The sequence below is a fragment of the Mesoplodon bidens genome, assembly GCF_964165515.1.
Source record: "Mesoplodon bidens genome assembly, chromosome: 14".
Lineage (NCBI taxonomy): Eukaryota > Metazoa > Chordata > Mammalia > Artiodactyla > Ziphiidae > Mesoplodon > Mesoplodon bidens.
In genome coordinates this window covers 49,737,318-49,761,794 of record NC_138170.1, presented here as the reverse complement: position 1 = coordinate 49,761,794, position 24,477 = coordinate 49,737,318, and positions in this window count along the sequence as shown.

Here is a 24,477-nt window from a genome sequence, read left to right as displayed (position 1 = left end):
GCAAAACAAAACCCCTGGTTCTACTCTAATTTGGAAGGAGTAAGGCTGGGATGTAAGAGAGATACAGGTGGTAACCACTGATTTGGAAAGCAAGGTCTCTCATTTGTACTTAGATGTTTGGGCTCTTTAGCATTTCCCCAATATGTGATTTCTAGAAAATCAATCAACTTTTCTGCGCCTCACATTGACCATTTATAAGGTGACAATGATATCAATAAGTCCTACGTCAAAGGATTGTCTTGAGAATCAAGTGAGACTAGGGAAGGAAAAGCACCCGCCAAGTATTAATCTGTCAAGTACTTTGCAATTTTGGCCAAACTTAGATATTTAAATCTTAGTAGAATTTGTGCTAAGTGATTTGGGAGATAAAAAAGAACCACCATATGGTTTGGGAGGAATTTTAAGTCTAACTGGAGAGACAAGGTACAAATAAAATGGCATAAAAACTACATCTAATAGCATATTAAGTCACTAAAAAGCATTTTTAGTATGTACTGTGGGCTCTGTGCTAGGCTAGATGGTACAGGTGACTGAGAAGTATAATATACAACACGGATATTTTTCTGAAAGGGCTCCAAGTTTTGAGGGAGAGAAGAATTTCCTCTATAACAGCAAATAGTAGGAAGACAATAGAATCAAAGTAACTTCTAAATTTTAGAATTTAACTATTTTCTTCCTGTAAATAGTTACCATAAAAAGTTCTGAAGAAAGAGCAGTAGGAACTACTATAGTCCAGGAAGAGATGGAATGTAGCTGGGCTGGGAGTTAGAACAGAAAAGGAAAAAGAGAGAGGGTCATTGGCTAGAGGAACAGCAAATTTCAAGCATAGAGGCAGGAATGAACATGGAGTAACGAGCACCAACAAGGAGATCAGCCTGATTGCAATGGTGGGGCACGTTACAGAGGGCCTTAAAAGCTCAGCTGATACATCTGTGCATATTTTGTATACATGACAGGGGCCTGTTTACAAACCTATGCTTGAAACTCTAGGACTGTGCTGTCCAATATGACAGCGACTAGTCACCTATGGCTATGGAGCACTTGAAATGTGGCTTGTCTGAATTGAGATGTGCTGTAAGTGTAAAGTGCATACTAGATTTCAAAGATTTAGTACCCAAACTCATCTGATTTAAATGTTTTATATTGAACATTTGTTGAAATAATAGTATTTTTAATATAGAGTTAAGTATTATTAGAATTAATTTCGTTTAGTTTCTTTTTTTAAAAAAATGTGGCTGCTAGTTTCTACTAGATGGCACTGTTCTAGAATGTCAGAATTCTTTAAAGAAGCTTATTTGCATGAAGAGCTAAGAGACACAGGAATCCTGGGAGAAACAGAGAGGTTTTGAGGTGGATGGCTGGGGAGATGCCCAGGAAGCCAGAATTAACAGTATTGCATTCCCCATCACCCCGCACACATCAGAAAGAGGCATGGATGCACACTGAAGTAGGAGAGAGGCAAGGCTGCGGGACTTGGCCCTGAAATAGTGCATAAAGGTTGGTATTAAGGGATTTTTTTGTGTGCAACGCTAAGGGGTATCCTTCAAAGAGAAGAACCACTTAGAAATTGAGATCAAGTACCATAGAAGAGTTGTAACACGAGGACTTATGTTTAAGGATCAGAGCAGTAAAAGTCATAAGGCTGAATGAGTGATGGAGACCTCCCCCACCTTAGGAAAATATCACTGGTGGCTACATGGGACACATGCTCTACCACTGGGAAGGGCCTGGGGAGTAGGATAGCCCCTGGTGAGAAGAAACAGGGGTAGCAGTGGCTCCAGTTACCAGGAGGCAGAGTGATGAGCAACAGCTCTGCCCCAAAATATCAATTTTCTCCAAAGAGAATGAGCAAGATCCCAAGAGGAAAGAGAGAGGTTTCTAACAGTTTGTTTAGGCCCAGAGTCAAAAGTGATTTCTATTGTTACATAGGTAGATAGATAGATAGATAGATAGACTGATAGATATAAATGTATGTGTATCTATCTATCTATCTACCTACCTATAAATGTCTGGGTAACAATAGAAATCTATATCTATATCACATCTATACATCTGATATCAGGGAAAAGATATTTGCGGTACACCGGCCTCTCACTGTTGCGGCCTCTCCCGTTGCGGAGCACAGGCTCTGGACGTGCAGGCTCAGCGGCCATGGCTCACGGGCCCAGCCGCTCCATGGCATGTGGGATCTTCCCGGACCGGGGCACGAACCCGTGTCCCCTGCATCGGCAGGCGGACTCTCAACCACTGCGCCACCAGGGAAGCCCCAGGGGAAAGGTTTTGCTATCTGTAATATGACTGTGCCCCAAAGAAAGTGAATTATGTTAATGAAGAGGCTTTTGTTTTCCTGAACATTTTGATGAATATGCTAATGCAGTTAGTGTAGAATCTAAGCCCTACTTCCTACTTCCCCAACCACTCTACCCTCATGTAGGGTCTGGATATCAGCATTACAGTTTCAGAGAGAGGGAAACTACGATGCCCAATCAAGTGAGAAATTTAGAGGGGTGGGGGTGCTGGGCAGAGAGGAGGGAGAGCAGCGGGGAGGAGGACTGAAGAGAGGGGAAAAGGTTCTTCATTTTGTGGTAAGATCCTCTTCTTGTAATTCCACCAAAGCTTAAGTAAATTTGACTAAAGTCACCAAAATTTGGCATGAGTGGATTTCCTAGAAAAACTAGCAAAGAGACTGAGTTTTGCCTCTACGGAAATGTGGGGAGAAACATACAGTATATTCAAAGGTCCAGCCAGATCTCAAAATATAAGTCCTTCTGTTCCATTTCATATTAGGGAGCAAGACAGAAAATATTTTTTTAAAAAGAACAAATTAAAAATTTGGAGTTTAGAGACATAAAAATTGTGTCCAGGGTTAACATGTGGCCCTATTGGCCTACGCTCTTTTACTGACCACCTAAGCCAAACCAGAAGGGCTCAAAGGGAGGCCCTGGCTTTGTAGGTTGTGCCGTTTTAAGGCACTGCTGTCCTCCTGGAAGGAGTACTGAACTTTTCCAAAGATCTTTTATCTCATTCTTAAAAAAAAAAAGAAACGCTTTCAGTTTTAGTATAGCCTTAGTTGGCTCAAGGACTGTAATACTGAATATAACGAAAAGTGAAAGATGTTGGGTCTTCAGACAAGTATTAGAGTTGTTTTGGATGCAGCAATTGGGGGAAGAGTGGGAGGCTAGAATGGTCAGAAGAGGGAGCCAGGGAAAATGGGAGGGGTGGGATCATGACACTTGCTTTCCTATTCTCTTACTCATCTGTTAGTATTGGAATAAGTAGGCTTCTGGAATTCAGCTGAGCTTTGAGATTTTTTTTCCTGTTTCTTTTTGGGCTCCATGTGTTAACTGAGGATTCCCACATAGAGCTCTTCAGACCTTGAGCCAGCTATGCAGCTGGCAGTGTGCATTTCTGCCTGGTGTTGGTGAAGGAATGGGCAGGAAGAAAGACCTCAGGAAAGGGGAGGGTTCCTCAATGGAGGACTTAAAATGTCCTAAATGAAGCTCTCTCTGTCTGAGTCAACCAACAAAATTGTGTTTACTCCTGTAAGAGTGACCTTGGCAACCAGCAGAGCCAAAGGAGTCTTAAGTTTTTAGGAGTGTGTTATGAAAGGGCAACTTAGAGATAGGAGTATAAATATGAATTCTCTATGTGCATGTGTGTATACAGAGATAATGCTGTGTGTACATTTTGTTCATGTGCTTGGCTCTACTTATTTTCACACTAAAGAAGAAGCCATCAGTCTGACATAAAGAGATTTTCTCAGATTATTTCATGATTGCCTGTATTGTAACCATGCTGCCTATCCTTTGATGATATATTGTATAACACTGAAAATATGGTGAATGCTGTTTCAGAATTTGGTACTATAGTCAATGTGGTAGAGGGAGAGGGAGAGAGTTGTCTGCTGGATAGATGAATTTTCCTAAAGCAGCAGAACTTCATAGGATCATCATGGACCTAGGATCTGGGCTTCAGTTCATCAGGTCAACCAGATACAGCTCTCTTGAGAGTAATTAGGTTCTAAGGTTCCCAGTCACACAGACTTACTGGTTATTTTTCAATGACAGTTGCCAACAATACAACCCAGGCTCTTCCCAGAAAGAAGGAAAGTGAGAACTAACAGTCATTCCAGGAAATTCTTTGATAAGCACAGGATAAAAGGATATGAGTTACCCAAGAAATACTGATATTTTGCTATAACAACCATCTCACTATTAAGACACCAGCCAAATGGCCAGGAGCATTCCTATAGGGACATTTTTGCTCTTGGGCAGTACTGAGACACAAAGGCAAGTGCTCACTTTGAGACTTCCCTCCCTTTGATTACAGTCTCTTTTTTTGAGTGACCAAGGAGGAGGGCCAGATATAAAGTAGTATTTGTGGGTATGTATGCAGGAGATATTTAGAATATAACAATCAATTAGACTAGATGAGCAATTGGATGAGAATTTAGAGGAATTTAGAGTGACATACTGATTTCTGGCAGGTGAAAAGATGGGAAATAATTGAGATGGAAATTACATAAGGACTCAAAGACAAAGAGGAGAGGAGACATCAGCACACAACAGATTCCAACAATTTTTTGCAGGTTAGAAAGCTAGTGGGGGAGACAATTGACTACAGAGTGGAGAAAGTTATGAACCACAGAGTGCAACAGTGAGAGGTGGACAAAAACTTGGAAATCCACAAGGACCATGAAGGGCAGGAATGAGGTGTGACAATGAAAAAAAAAGGACAGGTTGAAAGAGTATCTGAATCCTCAGTTCCACTCCTTCTTTCCACTTTCAAAACTCTGATAGTTGGCGTAATGCCACCTCAGTGGGAGACTGGAGAATTCTTTTCTGGAGAAGCTGACTATAGAGACAACGCTCCACATACAGATCTTCCTTGATTTACAATGGGGTTATGTCCTGCTAAACCATCACAGGTTGAAAATGTTGTTGGTCGAAAATGCATTTAATTCACCTAACATACCCAACATCATAGCTTAGCCTAACCTACCTTAAACATGCTCAAGACACTTACATTAGCCTACAGTTGGGCAAAATCATCTAACAAAGCCTATTTTAAAGTGTTGAATATCTCTGGTAATTTATTTAATACTGTACTGAAAGTGAAAAACAGAATGACTGTATGGGTACAGAATGGTCGTAAGTGTATTGGTTGTTACCCTTGTGATTGCATGGCTGACTGGGAGCTTCCACTCGCTGCCCTGTCCAGCAGGATGTGAGAGTATGGTACTGCATATCACTAGCCCTGGAAAAGATCAAAATTCAAAATTCGAGGTATGGTTTCTACTGAGTGTGTATTGTTTTCACACCATCATAATGTTGAAAAATTGTAGGTTGATCCATCATAAGTTGGGGATTTTCTGTATTGATATGCGGGAGATTCTCCATGAAACAGCTGGCTCCCCACATGATCCATGTAAAGTGAAGCCTATGAATTCATTAAGTGTTATATGTGCAAAATACCCTTTATGTTTTAGAATAGTTTTAGACTCACAGCAAAACTGAACAGAAGGTACATAGATTTCCCATTTACTCCTTTCCCCCAAATATGCATAGCCTCCCCCGTTACCAACATCCCACAACAGAATGGCACATTTGTTGCAGTTGATTAACCTACATGGACACATCATAATCACCCAAAGCCCATAGTTTACATTACAGTTCACTCTTGGTGTCGTACATACTATAGGCTTGGACAAATGTATAATGACACATATCTACCATTATAGTATCACACAGAGTAGTACCACTGCCCTAAGATTTTTCTGTGCTCCACCTATTCATCCCTCCTTCTCCCCAAACTCCTGGAAATCACTGATCTTCTAGTATCTCCATAGTTTTGCCTTTCCCAGGATGTATTATAGTTGGAATCATACAGCATGTAGCCTTTTCAGGTTGGCTTCTTTCACTTAGTAATATACATTTAAGCTTCCTCCTTGTCTTTTCATGGCTTGGTAGTTCATTCTTTCTAGCCTGAATAATATTGCATTGTCTGGATGTACCACAGTTACTTATCCATTCACCTACTAAGGGACATTTTGGTTGCTTCTAAGTTTTGGCAATAATGAATAAATCTGCTATGAACATCCATGTGCAGGTTTTTGTGTGGACATAAGTTTTTAACTCCTCTGGGTTACTACCAATAAGCATGATTGCTGGATTATATGGTAAGAGGATGTTTAATTTTGTAAGAAACCACAAAACTAAACTGTCTTCCAAAGTGGCTGTACAATTTTCCATTTCCATCAGTAATGAATGAGAATTCCTACTATTCCGAATCCTTGCCAGCATTTAGTTTCAGTGTTCTATTGGCCATTCTTTTTTTTTCCACTCATTTCACCCATCATCCCACTCTTTGCCTTTGGTAACCACCAAACTGTTCTCTGTATCTCTGAGTTCAGTTATTTTTTTTAAGAGACCATATTTAAGTGAGATCGTATGGTATTCATCTTTCTCTATCTGACTTATTTCACTTGGCATAATGCCCTCAATGTCCATCCATGTTGTTGCAAATGACAAGATTTCATTCTTTCTTATGGCTGAGTAGTAATATCCCATTATATATATTTATATATCTATCACATTTTCTTTATTCATTTACCATAGGTGGACACTTAGTTTGCTTCAATATATGGCTACTGTAAATAATGCTGCAATGAACTCAGAGGTGCATGTATTTTGAGATAGTGATTTCATTTCCTTTGGATAAATACCCAGAAGTGGAATTGTTGGATCATATGTTAGTCCTATTCTTAATTTTTTGAGGAAACTCCATACTGTTTTCCATAGTGGCTGCACCAATTTACATCCTCACCAACACTTGTTATTTGCTGTCTTCTTGATAACGTTCATTCTGACAGGTGTAAGGTGATATCTCATTGTGGCTTTGATCCACATTTCCCTGAAAATCAGTGATGTTAAGCACCTTGTCATGTATCTGTTGGCTATCTGTATGCCTTCTTTGGAAAAAATGTCTATTCAGGTCCCCAGCCCATTTTTAGTTGAGTTGTTTATTTTTCTGATGTTGAGATTATGAGTTTTTGTATAATTTGGATATTAATCTCTTATCAAATGTATTGTTTGCCAATATCTTCTTCCACTCAGTAGGCTGCCTTCTCATTTTGTTGATAGTTTCCTTTGCTCTGCAAAAGCTTTTTAGTTTGATGTAGTCTCACTTGTTTATTTCTGCTTTTGTTTCCCTTGCCTGAGGAGACATATACAAAAAAATATTACTAAGACCAATGTCAAATAGCATACTGCTTATGCTGTCTTCTATGAGTTTTATGGTTTCAGGTCTTATATTTAAGTCTTTAATCCACTTGGAGCTGGTTTTTGTGTATGCTGTGAGAACGTAGTACAGTTTGATTCTTTTGCACACATATGTCTAGTTTTCCCAACACAATTTATTGAAGAGGCTGTCTTTTCCCCATTCCATATTCTTGTTTCCTTTGTTGTTGAATAAATGACCATGTAAGTGTAGGTTTATTTCTGAGATTTCTCTTCTTTTCCATTGATCTATGTGTATATATATATATATATATATATATATATATATATATATATATATATTTTTTTTTTTTTTTTTTTTTTTTTTTTTTTGCGGTACACGGGCCTCTCACTGTTGTGGTCTCTCCCCTTGCGGAGCACAGGCTCCGGACACGCAGGCCCAGCCACCATGGCCCACGGGCCCAGCCGCTCCGCGGCATGCGGGATCCTCCCGGACCAGGGCACGAACCCGTGTCCCCTGCATCGGCAGGCGGACTCTCAACCACTGCGCCACCAGGGAAGCCCTATGTGTATATATTTATACCAGTAACATACTGTTTTGATCACTAAACTTTGTAGTGTAGTTTGAAATGAGGAGTGTGATACCTCCAGCTTTGTTTTTCTTTCTCAAGATTGTTTTGATTATTCAAAACAATTTCCATACAAAGTTTACAAACTTCCATACAAATGTTCATACAAAGTTTAGAATTATTTGTTCTAGTTCTGTGAAAAATGCCACTGATATTTTGATAGGAATTGCATTGAATCTGTAGATTGCCTTGGGGAGTATGGTCATTTTAACATATTAATTCTTCCAATCCATGAGCATGGTATATCTTTCCATTTGTTTATGTCATCTTCAATTTCTTTCATCAAAGTCTTATAGTTTTCTGAGTACAGGTATTTTACCTCTTAGATTTATTCCTAGGTATTTTGTTATGTTTGATGCAATTGTAAATGGGATTGCTTTTGTAATTTCTCGTTCTGATAGTTTGTTGTTAGTGTAGAGAAACACAACAGATTTCTGTATATTAATTTTGTATCCAGCTCTTAGTTTCTTTGATCTTTTCTGTTGTTTTTTGCTTCTATTTCTTTTATTTCTGTCATGATCTTTATTATTACTTTCCTCCTACTAACTTGTGTTTTGTCCATTCTTCTTTTTCTAGTTCCTTTATGTATAAGGTTAGATTGTTTATTTGAGATTGTTCTTGTTTTCTTAGGTAGGCTTGTATTGCTATAAATGTTCCTCTTAGAACTGCTTTTGCAAATTCTCATAGATTTTGGATTGCTATATTTCCATTTTCATTTGTCTCCAGGTATTTTTTTTTATTTCCTCTTTGATTTCTTGGAAGGCAGCTATGCTCACCACTATACCACGAATGCCTCTTTGATTTCTTTGAGTCTTGTTCTGATGCTTGCTTTGTCTCTTCACACTATGTTTTTTGCTTTTTAGTATGTCTTGTAATTTTTTTGATAGCTGGAAATAATGTGCTGAGTAAAAGAAACTGTTGTAAATAAGCCTTTAATAATGAGGTGGTAAGGTACGGGGGGAGGGAAAGTGTTCTTTAGTCTCTTACTTAGGTCTCAGTAATTTGTTGAGCCTGTATCTGGGTTGTGGAACTTCACCTGTGCTTTTCAGTGCCTCCCACCCCTTAGGTGGGATGAGGTTGCATATTTCCCTCTCCCCAGGTCAGTTAGGCTCTAATAAAACCCAATATGTTAGTCTCTGGTTAATTAGTTTCTCCTTAGAGCAGAACTTGTTAAGAAAAACAGAATGCTCTGGCATATTTCAAAATGGTTTATTTTCCCCCCTTCCTGCTGGAAGCATGAGGGAATTTTCCCTCCAATATTCACTTTGAGGACCTGGAGGTAAAACAGTTACGGGGGCTCCACTATGACTGGCTCCCCCTAGAGTTTTTATTTCTCAGACTTGTCCACACTGAGGCTCCAACAATTTGTCAATTACAGCTCAGGTTTCTCTACCTCAGCACTGATTCCTGTGGAGATTGCTGCTCATGGGTTTCTGCTCCAGTAAGTTGTAATTCTCAATATTTATCTGTTGATCTCTCCAATTTGGGGGGCAGCAGTTTGCCCTGTGACCTCACTTCTTTTATGGATCTAAGAAGAGTTGTTAATTTTTCAGTTTGTTCAGGTTTTTACTTGTTATTAGGATGGAGTGGTGTCTTCCAAGCTTCTTACATGTTGGACTGGAAAACCACAGTCATTAAGTTTTCTACATACAGTTGCTGTCATAATTTCATTACTTTTTAATCCTAAGTATGAACAAGTAATCAATGATAATCTGACATTTGAAGAAAACTTTTGTTATTCTTTTTTAAATTAAAGTATATTTAATTTACAATATCATGTTGGTTTCAGGTGTATAGCACAGTGATTCAGTTCTATATATATTATATATATGTGTATATATAATATATATATATTCCATTTCAGATTCTTTCCCCTTATAGGTTATTACAAAATATTGAGTATAGTTCCCTGTGCTATATACAGTTGGTCCTTGTTGGTTATCTATTTTATATGTAGTAGTATGTATATGTTAATCCCAACCTCTTAATTTATCACTCTCCCCACCCCCTTTCTCCTTTGGTAATCATAAGTTTGTTTTCTATGCCTGTGAGTCTCTTTCTGTTTTATAAATAACTTCACTTGTATCATATTTTTAGATTCCACATATAAGTGATATCATATGATATTTGTCTTTATCTGGCTTACTACAGTTAGTATGATAATCTCTAGGTCCATCCCTGTTGCTGCACAAAAGGTCTTGAAATTAACTGAAAAAATTTAGGAAACAGAAATTTTTAAAAAGATAAACTTGAATTAATGTGCTTAGAGAGATAAGAAAATCTCATACTTTTAAAAAGTTGTGAAGGTGGGTCTTCCCTGGTGGCACAGTGGTTAAGAATCCACCTGCCAATGCAGGGGACACGAGTTCGATCCCTGGTCCAGGAAGATCCCACATGCCGCAGAGCAACTAAGCCAGTGTGCCATAACTACTGAGCCTGAGCTCTAGAGTCCGTGAGCTACAACTACTGAAGCCCGTGCGCCTAGAGCCCATGCTCCACAACAAGAGAAGCCACCACAATGAGAAGCCCGCACACTGCGACGAAGAATAGCTCCCGCTCGCCACAGCTAGAGAAAGCCCACGCAGAGCAACAAAGACCAGAAGCAGCCAAAAATAAATTAATTGATTAATTTTTTTAAAGTAATGTTTTTTAAAAAATAAAAATAAAAAAGGTTGTGATGGCATGTTACAAAATGGAAATAAGCAGAGAACAGGTAAAGTTTTAGGAAGCTGAGATCATTGATATCTCCCCCCAAAATAGAGTAGGCTATTAAAAAAAAAAAGTAGTAAATAATATGAAAGAAACTTGGAGGATCAATCTGGAATGTCCAAGTTGTGAATAAGAGTTCAAAAACAAGTACCCTTTAAATGGAAGAAGATACATCATTTTGAAATTTCAGCATCATAGATAAAGAGAAGACAGAAAAGCGCTGAGAGAAAATTAGGTGACATAAAAGAAACAAGATATAGAATAACAATAGATTTCTTAATAGCTTCATTGGATAGCATCACAAAAATCAATGGTGACTCAAACTCATTATTAATGGTAGAAATTTACATTAAAACAAGATAGCTCTTGTTGGTCAGAATGGCAAAAAATAGAGAGGTAGATAACAGCAAATGTTGAAGACAGTGTGGGGAGACAAGAACTCTCTTGCACTGATGGTATGATTGAAATGAATAGAGTTATTCTGATAAGCAATCTGTCAGCACTTACTGAAATTAGGAAACCACATATTCAACCCTTAACACAGACCATACACAAAAATGAACTTTAGTTGAATCATAGACCTACCACAAGGTGAAACAAAAGCATCAACCATGTAAGAAAAGATCGAAACATTTGACTACATTAAAATTAGAAACTTTCTGTTTACTGAAAGATACTATAAAGAAAGAGAAACCGTAAGTCATAGAATAGGAGAAGATATTCCCAACATGTTCTACTGACAAGGGACCTGGATCCAGAATATATAAGGAACTCATTCAAAAGATCAATAAGAAATGGACTATAGGGAGTTCCCTGGTGGTCCAGTGGTTAGGACTTGGCGCTTTCACTGCCAGGCCCCAGGTTCAATCCCTGGTCAAGGAACTAAGATCCCACAAGCTGTGTGGTGAAGCAAAAAAAAAAAAAGGATAATAAAAAGAGGAAAGGACTTTGGCATCTCTCAAAAGTGGAAGTACAAATAGTTAATAAATATATTAAAAAGCAGTCATTCCATTAATAAACAAGGAGATACAAATTAAAACCACAATGGAAATCTACCACAGAAGCATCAGTTTGGCAAAAATTAAGAGGTCTGACAATACAAAGTATTTGCAAGGATGTGAAGTAATGGGAACTTTTGTATATTGCTTATGGGAATGTAAACTGGTAGGACTTTAAAAACACTTTGGTAGAGTATAGTAAAGTTGAAGATACGCATATATTATGAACCAGCCATTTCACTTCTAAATGTATATGCTAGAGAAATGTTTAAACATATATATCAGGAAATGTGTATAGGAATGACTGTACTGGCAACATTATTCAAAATCAGCCTAAACTGGAATCAACCTAAAATATCCAACAGCAATTGAATAAATAAATAAATTGTGACATATTTGCATATTGAAATACTATATGGCAATGAAAATGAATGAACTATAGCTACATGAAATAGCATGGTTTGATCACAAAACAAAACTGAGTGAAAAAAACAAGACAGAAAAGAATACTGGTATTTATATAAAATTCAAAACAGTCAAAACTAAACTATATTTTTAAAAGATGTGTATTTGACAGAACTATAAAGACAAGGAAAAAATTACTATAAAAGTCAGGATAATAATTATCTCTGGAGGGAAAGTGGGAGGGAGTTGTGATCAGGAAGAGACACATGGCATAAGGGCTTTGGGGATGCCAGCGATGTTTTCTCTCTGGATCTGCATAGTGATTACATAATTGTTCACTAATTATTCACTATATTGCATCTATGTGTTTTATGTGTTTTCTTTATTTCATGATCCCAAAAGTTAATGAAAAGCATATATACATATTGTTTTAAAAATCCGGCATATATGTATTGCAAGCCCCTGACTGGATTAATTTTTTTCAGGGTCTGCATGTGACCAAATCAGAGCCAATGAAACACAAGTGAGTCTTTTGCCAAGACTTACAGAAAAGAGACTTTTGCCCTTTTTCAGGGCCCTTTCCCACTCCAGAATAATTCAGAGCTCCTATCGTGGCAATTCTTCCTCCACTGGCTGCTCTAATCTATTCTAGTGTGGGCCAACCTAATGGGTTTAATATGAAAATAATCAGTTGAATATCCATCCATTTTGTCCCAACCTCTGGTCAGCTCTGTGGGAGGTATAAGACAAGGGAAAGATATGGTCCTTTTTGTCCAATGATCTGAAAATCTAATTTTGGAAACAGGATTAAAACACATGAAATGGGTTATGATGGTTTGTGAAGGACTGAAATGCAGCTACACACCTGTTACAGGAAGTACACTTAGGAGCTAGCGAAATTCTCTCAGCCCGTCTTCTCAAATTCCTTCATAGCCAGACTACCAGGAAAGGATGTGCTTGTCACCAAAATCCAGATGCTTTAACCTGTGCAAATTCAAATTTACTTGAAAGTGGCACAAAAAGGGAAATATTAGAAATTAGAGGGAATTCCCTGGTGGTCTAGTGGTTAGGGCTCCGTGCTTCCACTGCAGGGGGCATGGGTTCGATCCCTGGTCGGGGAACTAAGATCTCACATGCTACGAGGCACAGCCAAAAAGAAAGAAAGAAAGAAAAAAAGAAATTAGAGTCTTGTGTCAAACAGAAATGAGTATAAATGTTCAACAAAAGATATATAGTAGACCACTTATATGAGGTACTTAGAGTAATCAAAATCACAGAGACAGAAAATAGAATGGTGGTTGCCAGGGGCTGGGAGGAGGGGGAAGGGGGAATTTGTGTCTACTGAGTACAGAATTTCAGTTTTATAAGATGGAAAAAGTTATAGAGATGGATGGTGGTGATGGTTGCACAAAATTATGTGTTTAATACTACTGAAATACATGTTAAAAAATGGTCAAGATGATGGATGTTAACTAGACTTATTGTGGTGATCATTTTGCAATAAATACAAATATTGAATCATGTTGTAATCTGAAACTAGTATAATGTTTATATGTCAATTATATCTTAATTTTGAAAAATGGTTAAGGTAGTAATATTTTTGTTATATGTATTTTATCACAATAAAAAATATTAGGAAAAAGATACTAGGAAGTTCAGAGAAACACTATTCATAATGCCTCACCACTTTGCTCCCCCCCCCACAACAATGACCTAAATGGCCAACAAATATAGAATGGATAAACTGTTGTATAGTCACACAGTGGAATTCGTTACAGCATATAGAATAAACAAACCATTATTGCTGCATGTAAAAACATGTTTAGTGAGAGAAGCCAGAGATGAATAGTACATATTGTATGATTCCATTTAAATTAAGTATAAAATTAGGCAAAAACGAATTTGTGCTCTTACAAGTTGGGCTGGTATGTACCCTGATGGGAGTAGGGGAGGTTATTGACTCGTGGAGGGCACGAGAGTCTCTGTGATACTGGCAGTATTTGGTTCTCAGTCTCAGTATTTGGATGTTTGGCCTGAAAATTCAATGGACTGTGCACTGACGTGCACTTTGCAGGATGTCAATTACACCTCAGTAAAAGTTACTATAATAAGAAATTTTAAAATAAAAAATTGGTTTCTATATAGCTTCTACTTCATTTTACAGATGTGAAAATTGAGGCTCAGAAAGGTTAAATGACATCACACTATCACATGGCTGTCAAGAAAGGGAACTGAAAATGACCAAGGTGTGAGGGTTGCAAGTTCTGTGCACTTTCGCCTAGCTTCAGAGTAATTGCTGAGAGTTCCCAAGGTTTCAGTTTGTTTGTGTTGTTTTTCAAGGGCAGAGTGGGAGTGGGGAGTGGGAACCAGGGCAGAGGAAGTGGACTCTGGAGCAATACATGCAAAGCACCTAGCCCAGAGTTTGGCACATAGGAGAGCCTTCATACATGCTACGGTTGCCTTCCACACACCCTCTTTTGCAGGGAAATGAAATGGAGAGAATGTTGAAGACTGCTGGTAGCTCTGGAGTGGACACTGCTCACCTCAGGACAAAGTGACCAGATTGGAGCCTCTCCCTCTCCGTGGGAGAACAAAGCTCTCCTGGAGGTGGGCATGTGGAGGGAGGGCTTCTGACTCAGGCTCAAATTCCCTGCTATTTGTAGGGCAAGTGAGAATCAGGACAAGAAAGTGGGGGTAGAGACCTAGTGTGGGAAGGGGGGTTCCCTACACCTCGATGGCCAAAAAGGGGTGTGTGTGTGTAAGAAGGTGGGCTCTTTCGTGTGCTCTCTGCTGACATTCTTGCTGGTCACTTCTTTCATGTCAGCTGAGCAGGGCGGAATGTATGCACTGAACTGATTCCTGCTTAGACACAAGATGACCCTGTGCTCTGAGTTCCTCAGCATCTTAGAAACCCGTGTTTCTAAGGTCTGGAAGCCAGTATTGTCCCTTTAGCCAGAGGGGCAGCAAAGGTTTTCCCTTGAAGCGTCGCTGCCAGCCGTGGATTTCACATCAGGACAGCGCCACCTAGTGGCCATTCATGGAAGTCCAGCCCGGGCTCCCTCCCCTCAGCCCACTATTGGCTCTGGGAGCGAGTTTAGTTAGGGAGGAGGAGTTTAGCGAGGTTCCAGACACTGCCCTTTCCACACAGCTTCAAGGAGTCCTTGATCCCTACGTTGCCAGTTCCGCACAAGTCGGCCCTCAATCACATCCTGTCCTGGGTTGCCCTGTTTCATGTGTAATCATTTAAAATCATTTTGTCTATTCAATTAGACCAAGGTTTTGAGGCTAGGGCTACTAGAATCACATCTCTTTAGATTTGGATGGGAATTTAGTATTCTCTTATCTGACCCACACGTTTTTCAGACAGGAAAGGAAGATGTTGAGGGGTGAGGGGAATTGCCCAGCTAGTTAAAAATATGTTTTGGACCAGAGCCCAGATCTCCTGATGACTCCCACATCAGTGCTTTCCAACATACCATGCTATCTCTTTGTGTCATCCACAGTGCTTGCACACAGTAGGCACCTGATACATATAGGTGCTCCATAGATACGGCCTGACTGATTGTTGCCCTTACAACCCTGCCTGCTACCAAAGTGAGTTTTCAATTGTCGTCTGGGCCACGTCCCAGTTCTGTGCATCTTGTGAGTTATGATCAGTTAAAGTGGCCACTCTCACCACAGTAAGCCACTGTCTTCTCCATTTATAAGGCACACAGTGTGGGTTCAAGCAAAGAGGAAACAAAGAGGAGACACACACTTTAAAGCAGAGGCCCTAATCCCAGCATCCATACAGACCAAGTGGCTACTGTGGGCTTCGTGGGCTCTACCTCAGTGCTTCCCAAACTGTGATGTGCATCTAAATCTCCTGAGAATCTTGTTAAAACAATATTCTGATTCAGTAGGTCTTGAGTGGGACCTGAGATTCTGCATTTCTAACAGGACCCTGGATGCTCCTGATGCCGCCCTTTGAGGAGCAAGGAGCAAGGGTGCTCTGGACCCCTACCTGGTCCAGGGTGTCGTAGAGTGCCAGAAGCCCACCCTGAGCCTCTCCCTCCACCTCAGCCCTGCTGCAGTCCCTCAGACCTCGACTTCAAGGAAAAAGGAAAAAGGAAAGGGGCTGAAGCAATGGTGAGCATGGTGGCCCATGGGTGAGTCATTCCAAGTCCCTTTCCTCACCCCATCCCCTACTCCTCCCAAAGATCCTGCCTCCAGACAGTCTGAAGAGGAAGGCAAGGGTGAACCCCACCAAAACACTGCACAGAAAGAGGGGGATAGGCTTGCTGTTGACATGCCCCACAGTTTTCCCGAGGAGCAGGCCTGCTTGGCTGCCAATTTATGTCTGGGTGCTATGACATCCCTACAGCCACAGAGTTCTCTTTATTTTTTATTTTTTTAAGCTTTAATTATTTATTGGCTGCTTTGGGTCTTAGTTGGGGCACGTGGGATCCTTCATTGCAGCGCGAGGGCTTCTCTCTAGCTGTGGTGCTCGGGCTTCCCATGGGCTCCAGAGCGCATGGGCTCAGTAGTTATGGCCCACGGGCTTAGTTGCCCCGTGGCACGTGGGATCTTAGTTCCCCAACCAGGGATGGAACCAGCATCCCCTGCATTGCAAGATGGATTCTCAACCACTGGACCACCAGGGAAGTCCCCAGAGTTCTCTTTTTAACATAAAAGATATCTTAATTTATATAGTTTAATTATGAGATACATTTATAGTTTACATATATTTTCATTTTTACTATTCTTTTGCTACCACTAAACACACCCCAAAAAGTTCATTAATATTAAATTAAAGAAAGGAAGGAAAGGGGAATTTATTGAGCTACTACTATGTGACCAATACTGTGGTATTTTCATGTATGTTATCTCACTCCTTACAATGCCCCTGCCTACATAGGTGTTATTACCCTATTTTATAGATGAGAACACTGAAGCTCAATGAGGTTGGGTAACTTATCCAGGACTACCTAGCAGGGATAGGAGCCCAGATAAGTTTGACTGAAAAGTTTCTCTCCACCATAATGATAATAAATATGAATATTTGCATTGTGTTTACCGTGGACCAGACACTGCTCTAAGCACATATATTAACTCATATAATCTTCACATCAACCTTATGAGGCAGGTACTATAATCACTCCTATTTTACAGATGAAGAAACTGAGGCACAGATAGGCCAAATTACTGGCCCAAGGTCATACAGGTAATAAGTGATGGAGCTGGGATTTCAATCCAGTCAGTCTGTTTCCAGAGAAGTGCTCTCAAACACTGTTCCACGTTGCCTGTCAATTTCCTATCAATTTCTTAAATCTCACAATTGAGTGGAAATCACCGCCCCCATTGTTATGTTACCCTTTCCTTATTCAGTGTATACTGTACTGCATGGAAAAATTCCCATTTGCCACACTAGTAAACACCTACATATTTGTTTTCTAACTAGGACTGCCTAGTCCTAGTTAGGACCTTCTTCATACCCAGTGAAGGCTGGGATTTCCTTGGAGAACCCTCTTCCCCACTGGCTGGAAGTTGAAGGAGTCTGAAAAAGTTTGGAGAGTCATGTGCTTCTCCATCAACCCATCACCCTATTCCACCGTGTGCAGCTGGCCTAAGACAGAGACAAAAGGATGAGGCTGGCCGGGAATGTTTTGTCACTCCATTATTTTTCAATTCATTTCCTATTTACCTATCGCACTCCTGAGTCTTGTTTTCCTACCTGAAGGAATCCAGAGGGTGAAGGGAGCTTCATATTTCTGAGTGCACAGAAGTTGCAACCTTATGTTCCTATCCCAGCTCTCCCTCTAGCTGTGTGACTATAAGCAGGTTTTTTGAGATTTTTTTTTCTTAAACTTTAGTTTTCTCACCTGTAAAGTGGGGATAATGAGAATCTGCTTCAAAGGACTGCTGCATAGGAATAATGAATTTGAGTGCCTTGCTTATCATAGGCCCATCAAGAGTAGCTATTTATTAATGCAATTTATAAATACATCCCTTCTGAGTGAATGAATGAGTTGAATGAATATAAGGGAAGGTTGAGAAGTCTAGTCTGAGTCCAACCCAAACCAGCAAACAACTCCTTTCACTTCTTTAAACATGTACATTTAGAAATTTATTATTTTGGGTGAGAACTGTGTAAAAACAGAACACTAAAGTTTGTATGGGAAACCTCCAAGGACAAACTTCCTCAACTTTATAGCTTTGCTGGGGGCTAAGCTAACTCAGCAACTGGGGATGGGACAAGCCTCTCAAACCTTCCTTTGCCTCATCCCTGACCCAGCTCCAAATTCAAGCCCAAGGCTTTCCACTGGAGACTTCCAGAATGACAGGATATATTTCTTTTGGGGGGAGGGGGGATGAAGAGGGAGAAGGGGAGTGCATTATATGACCACTTTCTATGAGCAGAGAAAAGTAATTAATTTTGTTGTTGCTTTTGGAAAGAAAAAAGTTATTGAAGAAACTTAAGGCCCTCTGGTAATATGAGTGCACCTACTCATAAGACTGAAAACTTTTTTGAAAAGAAGAAAGTCTGAAAGCAGAAAATAGTTTTTCTTGTCTCTAAGAAGATAACAGACTTTAAAATAAGGTCATCAGGGATTCCCTGGTGGCGCAGTGGTTGGGAGTCCACCTGTCAATGCAAGGGACACGGGTTCGTGCCCCGGTTCGGGAAGATCCCACATGCTGCGGAGCGGCTGGGCCAGTGAGCCACGGCCGCTGAGCCTGCGCGTCCAGAGCCTGTGCTCCGCAACGGGAGAGGCCACAACAGTGAGAGGTCCATGTACCGCAAAAAAAATAAAAAATAAGATGGTCGGTTTTTTATTGGTCTTTTTTATGCTTGTTATGTCTAATGAATGGGGTATTTTCATAATGAATGAATGGCTTGAAAATCAATTTATCCTCCAAATAAAGGTACATCTGGTCTACTGACTGTAACATCCTTGCTTTTTTACTTTAATGGGTTATGTTTGACTTGTAAAAATAAAATAAAATGCAATTAACAGCACCCATATGTTCAATGCAATGAACTCATGACTCATAAGTTTTAAAACTTCTGGGACTGGGTTTCTAATGTATTTACAATGGGTCATAAAAGTGGGTGAGAGAAACTAGTTTCCCAAGTTGGGGTGTCTATTTACCATCTACTGGCATCTATGACACTTCGGAGTAAGACAGTAATCATCCAGGAAGAAACGATTACTGTTGACTCATCAATCCATGAACTTGGCACTAATTACAGTGTCTCAGTTTCCCTATTATATAAAATGAAGTTGTCATCTGCCTGCCTCTCTGAAGTGTTTGGAAAGCCCAAGGAGATAACAGCCGGAGTGTTTTGAAACTACAGAATACATTTTATGTGCTAAATAATAATAACAGGGGTCCTTTAATAATACTCATCAAGCAGAATAACATTACTAAGCAGTAGGAACAGGACTCTGCCTTCTTAATCATTGGTCTGTATCGTGGGAAATTGGTGGGGGATGGGCACCTCGTTCAGGTGGGTTCTTGTGCCTGAGGAGGCAGAGCCCCTCAGTAAGGCTGGTCTCTCCAGCTAACACTTGGCTGCCTTTAGGAAGACACCGTTCGTGCAGTCGAGCGAGGAGGGGACAGACGCCTCATAGTTCAACTCCTGTGCCCAGGGAACATGATTTAAATTCTTCTATTCCTAGCTGGTTGGGGGAAAGAAGGAAGGTACTTCTGGGACCTACAAAAGTCGTAGACAGGATGGTCCGGCCGATGCGCCAGTGTGGCCACTCAATCCTGCCACAAGATGGCGACAATCCAGCTGGAAACACCTGCCCGGGCTGGCCCTGTGGGTTTCCAGGCGGGGAAGGCTTTCCTCTCTCAGACACAAAGAAGGGATCTTTCGAGCCGGGGAGGGTGTCCGAGCGTTTGGGTGCTCGTAGAGCGGGGATTGGGAGCCTTTGCCGCGACAAAGTCGGCCCCGAGAAGCAGGCGACTTTCTTCTCACACTCGTGGGCTTCAACTTCACGGGGCTGAAAAGCCTGAGGGGAACTTGTGCAAAAGCACCCGAGAAATTCCAGGCTTGACCCCTCCCTCTGCCTAGAGGCCGTCCAGATGCTTCCCGTACCGGCGACATTCCCGGGATTCCGGCAGGGGGAGCGGGTACTTCCCGGGGCAGGGCGTGTTCAGCCCAGCGGTGCTCCCGCCCTCCGCGGCCCGGGACCCGGCTGGGAGAGCGGCTCGGACCGGCGTTGGGTGGGACGAGCCTCACCCGCCCCGCCTCTGGGGCCGCGGTGCCTTTGAGGCGCGGGACCCCGGAGTTGAGCCCCCGAGAGGGCGGCGCTCCTAGGCTCTAAATCCGGGCAGCAGCCACAAAGGCGCTCCCTCCTCTTTCGCTGCACATTTTGCCTGGGAAAAGGTCTGCAGGCCTTCCGGGGCTTGGGGGCGGGGGTTCTCTTTGTTTTCTTTTCTTCTGTTTCGTTTTGAATGCAAGGAACCGCCACACCCGCGTTTGTCTCTGTCGGGAGTAAACTTGCTTTGAAACATAGAGCTGTTAGGAAACACACAGATTCTCATCTCCAAGTCGCAGTGAGGTTCCCAGTGCCATGTATGGGAGCCTCCGGGGCTGCCGAGCCTGGGCCTGGCCAGCCTGGCCTCCATCTTGCAACCCTTGGCCTGACTGTAGCAGCCCTGGGCAGATCCCTGCTCCTCCAGCCCGGGTCTTGGCCAGCGCTGGGGAGCAGGGAGGGGAAGCCCAGAACAACGACGGGATCACTGGCCCCAGCCTGGCCTCAGTTGGCCATTTATCTGACCACCCTTCCGGGGTGTGGGGTGGGAGTAACAGTGAGCGCTGATTGAACATGTGCCACAAACAATTGTTACCTTGTTTAAGCCTTACACACTATTATTCTCTCCATTTTACAGAGGAGGAAACCAAGGCTTAGAGATGTTGAGTAATTTGCCCAAGGCCACACAACTCTTAAATAGTTGGTCTGGGATTTGAATCCATATCATTTATCCAAAGCACCAGGCTGTAGTACCTCCTTAGGCAGCTCCCACAGCAGCCCTGGGAGACAACCGGGTCAAGTATAAAGACATACTCCATGCTGTGATTGTGCTTACACTGGGGGTGGGGGAGTGGAGACCAAGGATATTTTGGACTCTTCTTGCCTTTGAATGTGTGCTGGGCCATTCTGGCCTGCCTTCTTTCCTTCCTTCCACAATTGTTTACTGAGTGCATATTATATACCAGGGACTTGCCTAGGCCCTGAAATATCAAGGGAACAAGGCAGATGACACTTACTATGTGACCTTTGGCAAGTCCCTTAACGTGCTAGTTTTTAAGCTATTGTCTCTCACCCCCACTCATCTTCTGTATGTGGCTTTAAATGCTGCGGCTGGGGACTGCAAACCACATTTCTCCTTTGCCGCTGCTCTATGTTAAGCTCTGCCAATAGGGGCACTTGAGGGAGACTCGAGGCAGGAGGAGGAGGAAGGACACACTCCTTTCTGCTGGCTTGCTATCCCTATCAGATTCACCCCAGCATCAGTGGTAGGTTGTGGCCTCCATGCTCCTTCAGCACCCCTATGCAGTATCATTGTGCCCCTCAGGTGTATCAGCACCAGGGGGGCAGCCACCCCTCTGCAGTCTGAGCCCAGGCTCTGGGGGGCCCTCCTCTGACCTCCTAGGTTTTCGTAACCCAACCTCTTTCCTTCGTTTTCTGGTCCTGGGATGGTAACTGCTTTCTCCAGTTACTATCTCTGTTACGTCAATGCTCCCTTTTTTCCCAGTCCTCCAATACCTATAACCAGTGATGTGCTGGTAAATATTTAATAACCAGCTCTCCAGGAAAACAAAAACAAAAAGAAACCTGATTTGTAATATATACGATTTTTGTAATATAGATCATTCACCATGTATAATTTTCAACTATCAAGATGGCATCGCTGAATTTCACAAGCTGGTGTGAACAGTTTGAGTACACAAATGCCTGCAACCAATCCCCTATAATGAATTCTCTCTCTTGAAGGACCTAATATGCTTTCTGTTTTCATGACTGGGCCCTAACTGATAACACTTAAGCTTCTGGGAATTGATTTTTTTACTGTAAAATGGAACTACTACCATTTCTTCCATCTGACTCACAGAGTTGTTGGGACAATATGACATAACACAAATAAAACACTCTGAAAACTACTTTTTAAAATTGGGGACTATAACACAATTCTTGGGCATTTCTTCTAGAAGGATATAAAGCTGGGATGATGAAAGTAGGCAAAATATTTTAATGACAGCTCACAGAGGTGTTCCAGGTGCCTTTAGAACCCAGGGTGACCTCAGACCAGGTGTGGAGTCTGGTGACTCAGAATCAGGGCTGTGGTCATGGCAGTAACTGGGCTATGATGTTACTACGTGTGTGTAGATTGTTTTTCAAGGATTCTAGGACTAAATATTGTGCAAATCAAGAAAGCACGCAAAACCAAGGGGTAAACAATTGATATCATCTAATTAACAGCACATATGTGGAGCAGCGTTGGACTTTTACACATTGCACTACTCAGTTGTACAAAGGAAATAAAACTTCTTTATCTTTCCATAACTGATCTAATTTCCCCCTCAAATTCCCAACGCATGAGTAGTGAGAGACAGAAAAGTTTCAAATCGTCCGTATCTCCATTTGTTCCATTTAAATAATCTCTTTTGAATGACCCAGAGTTTGCAAAAATGCTCAGTTCTCTCCATTTCCTCTCCCACTCCTTTTTAAAAGACATCTGGGGTAAGTGGGAGCTTATATGACCTCACAGCACCAGGAGAGAGGAAGACTCAGATCCACATGTTTCCTGCTTCCTAGCCTGGCCTCTGGACTGGACTCATCTAATCTTTTGTTTCTCACTGGCACATATACCTGGAGCCTGAGTTCTCAGACACATTCTTTCTGATTTAAAAAAGCATCTACATACTGGCGTTTTTTTCATCCTGACTCCAGATTGGCTACTCCATCAGGCCTAAGCCCCTTTGTGTTACCTTACTAAGGCAGTTGGGAATTCCTAGATACTCTGTATGCCACACACAGGCTATAGAGAACTGCCTCTGCTCTCCTGCCTTCTCTGAGACCACACCATCATTCTTTCCAGGTTGGATACAGAGAAGCTAAAGTCTGGGCTCCTAGAGGCCTGCAGCCTCTCCAGATCATGCCCTGGGAATGGAGTCACCAAATCCAATTAACTTGGGCTCCCCGATGCCCAACCAGATGTCTCTGCAGTCTCCTCACCTTGAGGTTCAGCCAGGAAGGAGGGCCTAGAACCCCGGCATTGGCATTTGGCCATCTCTATCTCCCTCTGGATCTACTGTCTCTCCTTTCCCACACATCTCCATCTTCAGAATGAACAATCCTCACTATAGCCTCCTACCCTGTCGGACACCAGGCCTCATGGATAACAGCTAAAGGAGTATCTTCTCTATTCTGGTCTGGGTTGATATGGGAGCCTCAGTAACTCTAGGATCTATGAGTTACAGAGGATGAAAATAACATTGGTTTAGTACTCTCAAAATATAGTCCCTATTATATATGTATACTTCAAAACAACAATCAACAAAAACAGAATACAGTAACAATTCTGACCAATGTTCTACCAATAATAAAGTATTTTTATAGTTAAATAAAAATCCTTGGTTCTTCTGCTTACTAAAGTCATGCATACTTATTATAAAACCAACAAAACAACCTAAAATACAGTTCTAAATGTTCAATGAAGGGAGGAGAGTTCCTCAGTTCTGGTTTGGCCAAGGCCCACTGCTCATGGAACAGCACAGCTTACAAGAGATTTCTCCTTTAGAAGGTGCCGGGGTCTGTTCAGGGGCTAGCATCATTTTCCTTTCTAAGCCACTGGCAATTTTCTCTCTTCCTTTTGAGAGTCAGAGCCCAGCAAGGATATTTTCCCTTGAGTTTGGGGATTATGAGCTAGAGAAAAAGAATATGGCCCAGGGACTGAGCTGAAAGGTGGGATGTGTAAGAGGAGTAGGGGAATCAAGGATGCAAAATTCGGTATAAAATGTGTGTTTCTGGAACCAACCTGGACTGGATTTCCAACTGAGCTTCTGCCATATCTTTCTTTATGAGCACAAATGCATTCTGGTTTATTTGGGTATGTTCTACCGTGTTTGATGATGTTTATAGAATGGGCTGAAGATACAAGTACTGTGGTGCCCCTTCTCAGTTATAATATTCTGGAAGGACAGCGGGCTCCCGGGCCCCAATATAAAATATATACTTTGATAAGCACCATGTGCTTTCACTTCCAATCTCCCATTTGATCCTCCAAACACGCCCATGCCGTAGCTAACTCTACTTAACAAATGAGGGAACGAGAAGGCCCATAAAGGTGAAATGACTGCCCCAAATCTCATAGAAGGTGGAAAGTAGAACTGGGACCACATCATCAAGCCATCAGCCACTGCAGCCGCCCCTGAAGATGCCTTTCAAAGGAATAATTTCAATGAGCCCAGACTCTTGCATCTTTCCATACATAGAAAAGCACTGA